Source organism: Balearica regulorum, chromosome 3 (genome assembly GCF_011004875.1).
Source record: "Balearica regulorum gibbericeps isolate bBalReg1 chromosome 3, bBalReg1.pri, whole genome shotgun sequence".
Taxonomy (NCBI): domain Eukaryota; kingdom Metazoa; phylum Chordata; class Aves; order Gruiformes; family Gruidae; genus Balearica; species Balearica regulorum.
This window is the reverse complement of record NC_046186.1, coordinates 72,108,414-72,122,079: the sequence shown is the minus strand read 5'-3', so window position 1 is coordinate 72,122,079 and position 13,666 is coordinate 72,108,414. Positions and strand designations below refer to the sequence as shown.

The window sequence follows — 13,666 nt, the reverse complement described above, 5'->3', positions numbered from 1 at the left end:
TTAAGAATTTTGGCGTTTTAAAATCTGAATTTCAAACATTTAAATGGGTTGTCTGTGATGTCTAGAGAGGACATTTGTCTGGGCTAGAAAGAAGTCTTGCTCAAATGGAACTAAATTCCACTGAAACATGTAAACTTCTAGTTAGTGGAGAGGGATCTAAAGGTCTCTAGAAAAAAAGAGTTGGGACTCACAAGCTACTGATTAAGAATCTGCATAGAGGCCAACAGTAGCAGATAAATACTTGGCACAGAGGTTTGAATTTAATTTGGACTCAGAGTCACAAAATGCGTTGAGGCTTATAATTTTTCCTGTAGTTCTTCCTCATAGCATATTGATCCCCATAATTTTTTTCTCTACGTTCTTCCCCACTTCAGTTTCTTAAGTAGGCAGCTGTCAAACTGAATGCTATTCCACAGGTTGTGTGTGTGTGTGTTCACAAAATAATTACAAGTACATTCAAATGTTGAAAATATTACACATGTAAAGTAGAGAAGTATTTCTATACTAATTATCATATTAGATACCTATTTTTACTTCATTTTGAATACAATTGCTGATCTAAAAGCACTGTAAACTTTCAAGTTAATTAACCTGGCTTTAAACAAAAAACAGCAGCTGTGAATCTAAATGGGCTTCAAAGTACTTCCCAATGTATCAGTCTTCTCAAAGCATAGGTGAAGGGGCTTTTCAGACTGAACATATCAGAGACCATCTAAGGAACCTGAAGGTGCACAAGTCCATGGGACCTGGTGAGATGCATCTGTGGGTCCTGAGGGAACTGGCAGATGAAGTTGTTAAGCCACTATCGATCGTACTTGAGAAGTTGTGGCAGTCCAGTGAAGTTCCCACTGACTGGAAAAGGGGAAACATAACCCGCATTTTTAAAAAGGGACAAAAGGAAGACCTGGGAAGCTACTGGCTGGCTAGTCTCACCTGTGATGCCTGGCGAGATCATGGAGCCGATTCTCCTGGAAACTATGCTCAGGCACATGGAAAATAAGGAGGTGATTGGTGACAGCCAACACAGTTTCACTAAGGGCAAATTGTGCCTGACAAATTTGGTGGCTGCCTACAATGGGGTTACAGTGTTGGTGGATGAGGGAAGAGCAACTGATGTCATCTACCTGGACTCATGCAAAGCATTTGACACTGTCCTTCATGACATCCTTGTCTTTAAATTGAAGAGACATGGACTTGATGGATGGACTACTTGGTAGATAAGAAATTGGCTGGATGGTCACACTCAAAGGGTTGTGGTCAATGGCTTGATGTGCAAGTGGAGACCAGTGCCGAGTGACGTTCCTCAGGGGTCAATATTGGGACCGGCGCTGTTTAATATCTTTGGCGACACAGACAGTGGGATCGAGCGCACCCTCAGCAAGTTTGCCGACAGCACCAAGCTGTGTGGTGCAGTCGGCAAGCTGGAGGGAAGGGATTCCATCTAGAGGGACCTTGAGAGGTGGGCCCGTGCAAACCGCATGAAGTTCAACAAGGCCAAGTGCAAGGTCCTGCACGTGGGTCAGGGCAAGCCCAACTACAGGCTGGGTGGGGAATGGGTTGAAAGCAGCCCTGAGGAGGACTTGGGTGTGTTGGTGGATGAGAAGCTCAACATGACTTGGCAAGGCATGCTTGCAGCCCAGAAAGCCACTGAATCCTGGGCTGCATCTGAAGAAGTGTGACCAGCAGGTCGAGGGAGGTGATTCTGCCCCTCTAGTCCACTTTCTTGAGACCCCACCTGGAGTACTGCGTCCAGCTCTGGGGTCCGTGGTGCAAGAAGATGTGGACCTGTTGGAGTGAGTCCAGAGGAGGGCCATTGCAAGAGGTGCTGATGAACCAGAGCAAGTTCAGCTGAGGGCACCTGAGATGGTTAGTGATGTATGTGGAGAAGCTGAGGAAACTCAGCATCTTAATCTGGGAAAGAGAGGGCTAAATGTGTATTTATGTGTAATCTTAAATTGTTTTAATGGGAATTACAGGCAAGATGGGAGAGGCATGCTCTTCTCAGGCAGTAAGCGAAACGACAAGGGGTAAGTTAAAGATTGCAACAAGGGAAATCCAATTAGACATAAGGAAAAAGTTTTTAGTGGTGATGATTAAACACTGGAGGAAGTTTTCCAGAAGCCTAGTAGAATCTCTGTCCTTGGGGATGCTTAGAATTTGGCTGGCCAAAGCCCTGTGTACCTTGTTTAAACCTGAAATTAGTCCTGTCTTGAATAGGAGCTCCTTGGAGCTGTTGACCTCCAGAAGTCCCGTCCAACCTAAATTTTTCAGTGATTCTATGAAAATGGAGCTGGTTTTTATTGCAGAGTATTTCAGAGTTGTAGGTCCAAGTTTAGAAAACATTGCAGATCAATACTGTTTTATCTGGGATGCTGTTGGAGGTAATTTGAAACAGAGCAGTCTTAGATTATATAATTCCAGTCTGTTTGAGGCTGCATAAGTCAAGACTAGTGCTTCCCAGAATATGTTTTTACATGTTTCTTAGAAATGTTTTGGTTTGGTGGGTTTTTTTAGGCAATCAGTGCTCTTATGCACCTATTCTATTTGTAGCATTGGTTTAATATGCAATCCCACAGGGACATAGGAGTGTAATATACGAATGATGCAGTCATACCACCGATCCAATGCTGGCTGCTAAAATAATGTAATATATGGCTCATAACTCACTACTCAAATTCAGCTTTTGGTCTAGCCATGCTCGCAGGGTCTGTAATTCAGATTCTTAATTACAGTTCTTGGAAAGCGAGTGTAGATTATGTCAGCCTCTTTCATTGTTCCTCTCAGTTTAGTAGTGAAATCTTTTGATTTCAGAATAATGTAATTCCAGAATTTTTGCATGGTAGGATCTTCCAGTATGCTCTAGTATCTACTGGATGTGATATGGGTGAATGTACCCAAGATGATTTGAGCTTATGCAGCAGCTTATTGCTGCAAGACAGTAGATTTTTAGCTAAAATATTTTAGTGTTTTCTTTTGGAGGGAAAGGAGGAGTTAATAAAAGGCCTTAAATAGTTTGGTTTGGTAAAACTTGAGATTACTATTTTGCATTAGTATGTTCAAATAAATGTTGTTGTTTTATTAACAAAGAACAGGAAAGTTATGAATCTTCAGGAAGAGTGTGATGAATATTACTTGTGGAGTCCTTAATCTGAATAATTCTCTTTTTAGCAGTTCATTTTTTCTTTTTCCATGTGTAGCTTTTGCCATAAAACATTCTCTTAGTTTGGCAGTCTGAATTATAAGAAAAGTCCTGCTTTTGACATGTTATGATCAGTATCATTACCATCCTGGACCGATGATTTAAGTTCCTTGATTGTTTTTAGATTATTTTAATTGATCTGATTGAAATTATTTGTTCTTGAAATATGTATATATAAAATAAGAGAGCGTTTTGCATACAGAGCAGGGAACTGAGAGCACTTTCTGAAAGAAGTATGTGGCAAGTAAAGGGAATACTTGTAGTTACTCCTAAACTTTTTTGATTCCTTGTGGCTTTTTGTGACACATGCATTCACTACTTGGTGAATGCCAGACAAAGTGTAATTTGATCATTGAGCCTTGTTTGTTAAATACTAGTTTTGTGGGGACAGCCTGTTCTGTCCATAGGGGGAAAGCTCACTGCCAAAATCTAAAAGCTTTCTCTTTTATTTGGTTCTCTATTCTTTTGCTCTAGATTACTGAAATACAGATATGTGTTACTTGTGACACTAAGAGTAACTGTATTTGCTTTAGTTGTGGTAGTGTTTGGCCAGTAAGTTTTCAAAATACACTTTTGTTGAAATCTGGCTAAATAGTTACTTTGAGAAAATATTTAGATAAATGATTTTTCCAACACTTTCTCTGACATATGATCAGTGAAACATTAAAATCTCATGTGATGCCTATAGTTGACTGCTGCTTAGCAACTGTCTGAATACTTTCTCAAGTCCAATATATGCAAAATTGAACTATTTGTGTTCTGTTGTTTGATGCTTTCTTTAAACTTAACAGTCCAAAGCTACTTACAGTTTCTCTGTAAATGGTATTTTTAAAAAACTGTTAGCTGTTTTCCACACATAATTTATACTGTGGATAAAGTTGAAGACACTAGCTGAAACCTCTTTCAGTGTTAAATTTGTGTTCCTTTCTTTTGGATTTTAAAGAAAATAAAGTACCTCTCTTGCTAGACATACTTTCAAAAAACATTGCAAAAGCTTACTTCTTTGGCACTAAATAATTGGGGTTTTTTTCCTCTAGGGAAGAAAGCAAGCATTAGCATTCTGTGAATAGCTTTTCATCTTCAGATCATAGTTCTGAGAATGATGTTAGCTGGCACAGCTTCTACCAGCCTCTATTGCTCTAGTTGGCAGTGTGATGAACAAGGCTGGGAAACTGATTTAGGTTCAAATTAACCTAGCCCAAAAAAATGGGATTTCTAAGTAGACTAAGATGTATTCTGAATAAATAATGTAATTTTTTCATACAAGTCCTTGCTCAGGGGAGAAAGGGGAAGTGCTAGCCTAGGTACTAATGGAGGGGAAAGCAGGCTCCTACCCTGAGGAGAACCTGGACTTCACACTGTCCAAAAGCCTCTTGTCCTAACCATCATACCATGCCTGGTATAAATCTACTTAAATTTCACATGAACAATTTTGATATTAGTGTTTCATAAGGAAACTTTGATATACAAGGAGTGATCTTAATTGACTGGTTAATTAACGGTACTGAGTTGCAAATACAAGTCAAGAACTTAAACTTCATTTACATCTTCATTGAAACGTGAGAGAAAGGATTTGGTTTGTGGTAATGAAGGCTTAAACTGTGGATATGAATTTCAGTGGCTTGAAAAGCAAAAACTTGTGTGGTAAGGACTATACATGACTACTAGGAGGAAGTTGTGTGGTATCATGGCTGTGTATGACAACTAGGAGGAACTAACACAGCTTGTTCTTTCCTCTTCTAGTGCAGCGCACTAACAGTCCAAACATACAGCTATGGGTTGGTGATGATGTATTTTACTGTTTTGAGCAATGGCTTTCATGTAAACAGGATCACGAATTCCACCATCAGAGCTTCAAACTACACTCGTGTGTGGTGCATAATGTACACTTTTACATATGGGTAACTGAGTGTTTATGCTGTATAGGAAAGAACACTGAAGGTGATATGTGATGAATTTATTTTGCTCTTAAATCATACAGTTTGTAACCTGTAATAGCTTACAGACTTGCTCAAAATACTATTGCTCAGGCTATCCTTAGTATCTTTTTTGTTTTCTCTAAGCAGATAACCCCTCTAAAGTCAGTAGTACTGCTCAGGAATTTTCACTTCCAACACTTTTCTTTTGAGTGGTGTTTTGTATAAGCCAGACATTCTCAAAGTAGTCCATGAATCATGGTGAAATGTGACATGAATGTGGCTTCAGCAAGCTGAATGGGGAGGTGTGGTGTGGGTGCCTTGTATACCAGTGCTGACAGTTTCTGGTTGTATGACTGCCACAGATAGGAGAGCCCTTGCTGTAATTTTTTGCAAAATGTTAGTATTCTTCTCTAAGTGCCTGCTTAGCATACAGCGAATCAGAGATTTTGACCCTAAGACCTGTAAAAATTCTTGTTTCAGAAATTAGAATTGCAGCTATGTTTTAAAATGAGATCAGCAAAGAGACTGCATTGATAAGACTGGAGGATATCATAGTTCAGAAGCATAGTGTTTTGTCTAGTGAAATACAAAAGAAAGATGGTGATTGAGCTGGAGTATGATAAGAAGAAATTGTCTCTTTGGTTGTGTTCCAGTGTGTTAAAATCAGAGTGTGCAATTCTATTCCTGGCATTACTGTGGAGTTATTGCATGATGTTAGGCAGGACTTGAGTGATGTGCATATGAATACACGTCATATGGCTTGTGATGTGTCTAATGTTTTTATTCTTAACTTCCCCGTGCTTGATTTTTTTAATTTTTATTTTTTTTCAAAAGTAATGTTATTTTATGTGGATGTGTATTTACAGTCTTTACGGAGTTAAGGTACCATTAATATAGTCTGCAGTAGTTGTATCAACTGTTGAACACTACACACCAATTAATTGTTCTTAATTTAGATCTTAAAAAGCAAGATATATTTAAAGTAAGTACTATTTCTAGAGTTTGGCTGTTATGACTGAATAATCCTTAAATTTATAAGTAATACAAAGTATCACGGCTAGATTTAATTTGCCTTTGGTACATTCATGCTTTTTTGAGGCCTGTTACTAGTCAGTTGGTCTGACTTTGTAGAATATGATAAACAGTACATAGCACGGCTGCAAGGGCAAAGACCCAGCAGGAGTACTCTTCATAATAATTGTTCATAGTAGCCTTATTGTAACAGGAAATTGGGATTTTAAAGACTTCTTTATTATTATTCTAATATGCCTATTGTCAGAAGCTCACTTTTAAAATTTGATAATGAGGATTCCTCAAGCTGGAGACCTCTCTTGCTTGCCTTATGAAATGTTACTGCATCTCATTGGCTGAGTTAGAAACTTAATAAAATAAGTTTTCCTCCTAATTGTATGGCTTGGAGATTTCAGCATTGTGCCATGACAACTACATTCAAAACCATCAGCATGAGTGTTGCCCTTGCTGCAGTAGAAGCAACCCTTAGAGCAACAGAATAAATGAAGGATGGAGAGATCTCAGACTGGTTGACTCTATTCTGGGAATGTTACAGAGAAAACAAGATTCTTGTCTTAGAGCAGAGGTGGTAGTTCCCTCCAAATCAGTTTTCCCAAACAGCATTTTTGTTTCTCCAGCTTTTGCCTATGGCAAGAGTTAGCCTTATGTACTTTATATTCCCTTAGACCCTTATAGTTACCCTTATGTTTCATCCTCAGTAAGAAGATTGATTTAGACAACTTTAGACAACCACTTGCCACTCTGTCATTATTTAACCCCAGCTGGCAACTGAGCACTACGCTGCTCGCTCACTCCTCCCATGGCAGGGTGGGGGAGAGAATCAGAAGAGTGAGAAAACTTGTGGGTTGAGATAAAGACAGTTTAACAGGTAAAGCAAAAGCTGTGCGCGCAAACAAAGCAAAACAAGGAATTCATTCACCACTTCCCATGGGCAGGCAGGTGTTCAGCCATCTCCAGGAAAGCTCCATCATGCGTAGACATGACAGGAGGACAAATGCCATCATTCCAAATGCCCCTCTCTTCCCCCAGCTTTATATGCTAGGCATGATGTCATATGGTATGGAATATCCCTTTGGTCAGTTGGGGTCAGCTGTCCTGGCTGTGTCCCCTCCCAATTTCTTGTGCACCCCAAGCCTCCTCGCTGGTGGGGTGGTGTGAGAAACAGAAAAGGCCTTGGCTCTGTGTAAGCACTCCTCAGCAATAATGAAAACATCCCTGTGTTATCAACACTGTTTCTAGCACAAGCCCCAAATATAGCCCCATAATAACTATTACAAAGAAAATTAACTCTATCCCAGCCAAAATCAGCACACACTCTTGTTGTAACTCATATGGGGCTGTACTAACATCTTCTGAATTTGTTTCATTTGCTTGTCTAAACCACAGCTATAGTTACCTACTTACCTGGTTTAAGCAGATTCAAGAGATGTAAAGGGAACAATAGGGGGGGGGGGGGGGAAAAAAAGACTTACAACATATTTGCTGAAGGTGAACAACTTCCAAATAAGAACACGTAAGTTTTGATTTGAATTTTTAAAGAACTGGAGAGACTGTCAAAGGTGCAACTAGTCCTGAACTTGAAATGTGTGATCATCTTTGTTTCTTTCTGTACTCATATAAACATTTCAGATTTAACAAAACACCACCCCACCCACCCCCCAAAAAAAAGAAAACCCAAAACCAGCACACAAAACACCTTCCCCCCAAAAAAAACCCAGTGAGATGTGGAAGAAGGGGATAAATCATAGCCTATTAAAAAAAAAAAATACATTTTATATATTATGGCTTGGCTTTTCTCCCTCCTTCCCTTCCTCTCAGCCCCATGCTGCATAGGTCAGTTTCCTGAAGATAAGACCAGGTGGTGTTGGAGCAGGACTTTCAGATCTTTGCTTCTTGTATCTTTATTTCCTGACAGCAGACACCACTGTCTTGCTGGGCCACGTTGCAGTGGCCAACTTACGCCAAAGTGAGTCTGGGGTTGCACAAGTAAAGAAAGAGAAATGTAAGTTAAGTAAAAAATGGAGACTAACTTAATGAAATCAGGGAAATAATTAGAAAAACTTCCTCATGAAACCAGGAAATAGCCTGTATGTTATATGTGCCTAAGAAAGAGAGAGATGTAAATGACTTAGGATTCTTTTTCCATAAATTAATGTTTTCAGTGAAAGCAGCAAGAAAGCTTTGTCTTAATTTTTAAAAATATTTGGGGTGAGTTTTTTTTGTTTCAGAAAATCTCATTGTTGATACACTAGGTGTGCTATAACAACATTTTAGGCCAATATTATAAGCAAGCCATTTCCTTCTTATAAGGAGAAATATAATGCACAGATTAGCAAAAAGGAAACAGCATGTAATGTGAATAAGAAAACAATTGACATACCTTGTTACTACCAGGATTTTTGTGGATATGTTTTTCTGTTACATTTCTATCTAATGTAATTTTATGCATACAACTTGCTCTGTAGCCTGACTTCAGCAATGTTATCTAATTGTAGGGAAAAAAAATCTTAAGACATTACTTAATGCATTGGATTTTGATGCAGTTAGAAGAATTGCAGTTATTGTCGGTTTGGACATCACTGATACAGATTCATAGAATGGCTTAGATCTGAAGGGGCCTTTAAGGATCGCTGAGTCCAAGCCCACTGCTGTGGGCAGGGGCACCTTTCACGGGATCAGGCTGCTCAAAGCCCCGTCCGACGTGTATGCTTCCAATGAGGGCCATCCACAACTTCTCTGGGCAACATATTCCACTGTCTGACCACCCTCATCATAAAGAATTTTTTTCTTATGTCCAATCTAGATGTACGCTCTTTTAGTTTAAAACCATTACCCATTTTTCAGAGTTGTTTGCCTGTAGGTACGGGCAATTATTGAGATACTTTGATTCTGGAATGTTTCCCCTAAAATGCTGTTATGTCCCTTGATCTCTGCTTAGCTTCATTTCTGGCTTACAGTTGTAGGATAATGGAACTTATTTGCGTTTTTTAGGAGTACTTGCTTTAGTATCAGTATGAAGCACAGCAAGAAGTCTTTCAAATACCAGTCTAGTCATAAGCAAAACCACTGTAAGATTGGGTTACATAATGGAAGCTTTGAGATTTGTAATGCTGTTGCTGGCTTGTGTGTTGAACTGCTGAAGTTCAGATACTTGTTTGGGTACAGAGGCTTTCCAGAGCTTCCTACTGTGAACTGAATAGCCCAAAATCCATATCAGAAATGGAACTACCTGGCAAGCAGCTAAAACGTGGCACAACATTGCTTGTCTTGTTTATGTTCTCATATGAATTTTGAAGAAATGTGGTAATAGTGTCAGTGGGAACACAGTAAAAGGGCATAAAGTTCACTCTCAGGCTTTCCACTGTTGTGGAAATGTGACAAGATAATTTTACATTCAACAATTGTAGGTCACTATAAATGAGAGCAAAACCATTATATATCATACATGTAACGTAGCACTTCTTCAGACCTTTGCATTCTTTCATCTTTGAATTTAGCAATATAGGAAAAACAGTAATGTACTTTCAATTACAAAATTGAATATTATTTCCAAAACTTTTTTCATGGATAAATCTGACAGTTATTTCAGTTTCAAAACAGTTGGGTTTGAAGTGCCTCTCTGATACAGTCTTCCCACTGAGAAGGGTGTTGTAACAGTACTATTATATAGTTCCGAATTGATGACACTTCTTGCTGTTCTATTTAGAATGAGACCCAAGATATGCAAAGTGCCAGCAAGCTATGCATAACTTTGATTTGTGAGAAACTTTGTAGCAATGGTGTAATAAAGGATGATCTCTGCAATAGTTGTATGTATTTTAAGGCATAAATTTATTGTTTCACAGAAGCTGTTGGCTCATCAGTATGAAACCCAGCAATTGTTCTTTACTTTGATTCTCTTTGTGCTTTTTTAAATCCAATTTCAAACTGTTTCCATGTCAATTTATTTCTCTGATAAATCATATTTATGTCTTATAAAAATATGTTGCTTATTATAATTTGGAAGAGAGCTTTACACTGAGGAAGCCTGAGATATTTCTGGCAATGTTTTAAGAGCAAAAACCTATGTGCCACCTCCTATATGGTGATGTCCCTTGGTGGCTCTTCAGATAGTAATCGCGTACCTCAGTCTCTTCTGAATGGTTTGATATCTAGTTTGTGTGCTGTCTTGTTTTGTTTTTAAACTGGGAAATCTCTGTCAAAAAGTACTGCAAAATACCTAGGGTTATAGCTTCCTAGAAACCATGATTCTTGTTTTATCAGGTGTCTGTTTGATTTTAAAATGAAATATGGGCTTAGCAAGCATAACCTGAATCTTACGTGGATTCAGTGAAACCACTATGGGACTAGTGACTCCAGAGTTCAGACTGACAGCTCTGAAGCAGCCAGTCATGCTGGACTGTGGTTTTCAGTGATGGAGCCAGAAGTCTGAAAGCTCTGCAGCTCCAGGTCTAATTGGAGTGTGGTTTTATACTATTGAGAGGGTGTTTGGAGCCAAGAGGTTTTGAGATGGGCTTCTGTGTACTTAGGCTACAGGGTAGTCCCCATTGGCCCGGAGTCAACTATTGTAGAGGTTCCTGAAGCTATTGAATGAACTTGTCATTCATGTCCATTTTATTGCTGCTGTTGGCAGTAGGCTACTGGCAAGTTTCCTGAACATCTACAGCTTTTTAGGGGCAACTTGTTCAAGGAAGACTTTGATCTGATTTCAACTAAAGTCGGATATAAAAACTGGAACTTTACAAACTGCTCTGGAGGCAGCTCTTTTTAGAATTGTTCTGGGTGTAGACTAGTGATTAAAATTCATGAAAGCAGAGGGATAGAAATAAACTAACACTTTCAGGTGCTTATTACCCTACTTGTTACTGTGGTCATAACCAGCATCTACAACAGGCTTTGTATCGCAAACTTACTGCTTTTCTGACTTTGAGGTACTAAGGACTTTGACTCTCTGTTGTGGCTTTTACCAGGCTATCTCCTACTCAACAAACTAGGAAGAGGTAAAACATTGGAAAACCTCTCAGACTTTTACGGTTAATGATGTTTAGGGAACTAAATATGGAGAAGGAAACATATAGGTGAGAGCAAGGGGTAGGAATAGGTGATTTACAGTTCCAGTAGGCAGTCTTGTGGTGTGTAATAGGCCTGGTGATGCTTACAGGTACTATATTCAGAACTCTGGTTGCAATACAGAAGAGACATTCTGGATTCATTGCAGTTACCAGAAACTATTGGCTCAATATTGAGCAGCAGCCAGAAAAGCCTGAAGAGGTGTTGGGCATCATCAGAAAGACACTGAGGACATGAGAAAAAGTGTCTTTTTGTTCCTGTGTAAAGACCTGGTGAGCCCTTCTCTTAAGTACTGGGTGCTATGGTCACCATATTTCAGGGAGGATATATTGGTATTACAGAAGGTAGCAAGAAGGATTGCTTTTGGGGGAAGGGGGTTATTTGGGTTTTTTCTTGGGGTTTTTTGGTGGGTGTTTTTTTTGTAATGAAGATGATGGCTCTTGCCTTTCAAGAAGGGACTTAAAAAACTGAGACTTACCAGCTTGGAGAGCCGAAGATTATGGGAGCGTTTATGAGTGAAGCTTACAAATTCATGAAGGTGGTGAATGCAGAACTGTTACTCACCAAACCCTGCAAACTTAGAACTATGTAGCACTCGAAGCTTATGGGACAATTGGTTAGAAAGAATCTGAGGAAGATTTTTTTTTAATTTTGTAATTATTATTATTACTACTTCTAAATGCACATAGTAGTAAATTTCTGGAATTCTTTGCCACAGGGTGTTTTGGAGGCAGATTATTTCAGCAGATTAAGAGGAGGAATTTGGTGAACATGTCAACAGGTCTGTAATGAGAATAGACAAGGATCTGCTCTCTAATTTCCTTAATCACTCAGTTGTATATATTGTGAGAATGAGAGGAACGTACTACAGAAAGGCTCAGGCTTCAGTGTTCTTCCTGAATATCACTTTTTGTTGCCCCTGTGGCAGATAATACTCCGCTAAAATGACTGTTTGTCTGACTCAATGGGATATTTTTTTATGTTCTTGTATTAGTGCGCGTTGTTATTAGAGAATCTGTAAGAGACTATAGCATCTAGTTAGATTTAAACTGGTTCTTTTAAATCATCGCTTCATTTTGGAAGGCTTTTTTTTTCTATTTGTCAATCATCAACCAAAACCAGATTTTAAAGGAAATCAGTTGAAGAGAAAAATAATGAGCTTACTTAAGCAAATACTGCTTCTGTGTAGACTATGTCATTGTTTTCAAACTATTTTTTAATAAAGGCTGATCATATAGGGGTGTGTGTGTTTTCCTGCCTCTTTCTCTGGCATTTTTTGTCTAAGCTTTTTTCTTTTCCTCCAAATCTCAGAACAGTTGCACTAGAAATAATGCATATTCTTCAAAACAGCAATACCTGCATTTGACAGTACACTCCAGGGAGTTCATAGAGGATTATTTTTATGAAAGCTTTATGTTGCAGCCATAGTAGAGAAACTTTTGAGGGTGCAGAATGAAAAAAAAAAAAAAAATGGAATCTCCTTCAGCTTTCTCATATTCATGGATTGGGAAGCTGATAAATGGAAGCAAATATGTAGATAGCAAAGAAGGGAATACATCTGCTTAAAGGTGCAGAGAATTGATTACCTGAGTGAAATGGACGTGAAGGATGCTAAGACTGGAATTTTAATACAGGCAGAATTTAGTTACTCTGGAGTTCATTAATTAATAAAAATACCCTGACTGGGTTATGTAATGCAATTTTTACTTTGTCTACCTCATTTTCATATGACATCCTGCAGTTGCCATGAAACAGGTGCTGCAAGACACATGCAAAGTGTATGGTTGCTTCTGAGGTGGAGAAAATGCTTCATCAAGATAAATTTATAAGATTCTGAGACTAAGAGTTTCTGAGTTTCATTAAGGACTGTAGGATAGCTATGATGTTTGGTCATCTTAATTTTTATCTTCACATATATTCCCAGTGTAACTTAATGGGTGGAGTCCCTATTTTCAGATTCATGTGAATACCTAAGAAATCATTGGTTATTTGATAGCAATTAATTGCACTTTCACTGTATTTATTAGGGGGAAAAAATGAAGAAAAATAGCATGCTTAGATTTTCTCCTTGTGACCTTTTAATTTCAACTTGGTATGATAAATTTGTTTGGGGGGGCGGGGGGGACGGACACACAACTGGTATGTTCCCTTCTTAACCTGAAGGCTAACTTGTGATGCAAAGCTTTTAGCGGCTTTGGAAGAACTGTGTGATCAGGAGAGCACATGGGAAGCATTGCTCTTAAATAGTTTGGTGTGCCCTTGAGAATAAACGCAGAAAGAATTCAGAATGCCTTCTCAGCCATCTTAGAGATGCTTTTCTTTCCTCACCTCTACTTTATCTCCAGTAAAAAAAGAGTTGAAACCCTTTCTGCAAATTTCAAAGCTTTCAGATCCAGTTTTCTGTTGTTCATGTGCTGTGTGGAAAATACAGGTCAAATTTCAAACT

At 38.7% G+C, this 13,666-nt stretch overlaps 1 protein-coding gene across 2 annotated transcripts in view; it reads left to right on the top strand.

Annotated features, from left to right (window-relative positions):
- TAB2 (TGF-beta activated kinase 1 (MAP3K7) binding protein 2) overlaps window positions 1–13,666 on the top strand; it is a 69,134-nt gene that overhangs the window by 24,877 nt on the left and 30,591 nt on the right. The gene's annotated exons all lie outside the window — the stretch shown is intronic.